The 299-nt window shown below is 24.7% G+C and overlaps 1 protein-coding gene across 1 annotated transcript in view; it reads left to right on the top strand.

Annotated features, from left to right (window-relative positions):
• LOC119412716 (protein TMEPAI-like) overlaps positions 1 to 299 on the top strand; it is an 11,467-nt gene that overhangs the window by 10,425 nt on the left and 743 nt on the right. The gene's annotated exons all lie outside the window — the stretch shown is intronic.

The following is a 299-nucleotide window of genomic DNA, read 5'->3' on the forward strand; positions in this document are numbered from 1 at the left end:
TTTTACACTTTGACTTTTACACTTTGACTTTTACACTTTGACTTTTAAACTTTGACTTTTAAACTTTGACTTTTAAACTTTGACTTTTACACTTTGACTTTTACACTTTGACTTTTACACTTTGACTTTTACACTTTGACTTTTAAACTTTGACTTTTAAACTTTGACTTTTAAACTTTGACTTTTAAACTTTGACTTTTACACTTTGACTTTTACACTTTGACTTTTACACTTTGACTTTTACACTTTGACTTTTAAACTTTGACTTTTAAACTTTGACTTTTAAACTTTGACTTTTA

The sequence above is a fragment of the Nematolebias whitei genome, chromosome 7, assembly GCF_014905685.2.
Source record: "Nematolebias whitei isolate Nwh7 chromosome 7, NemWhi1, whole genome shotgun sequence".
NCBI classification, from domain to species: Eukaryota; Metazoa; Chordata; class Actinopteri; order Cyprinodontiformes; family Rivulidae; genus Nematolebias; species Nematolebias whitei.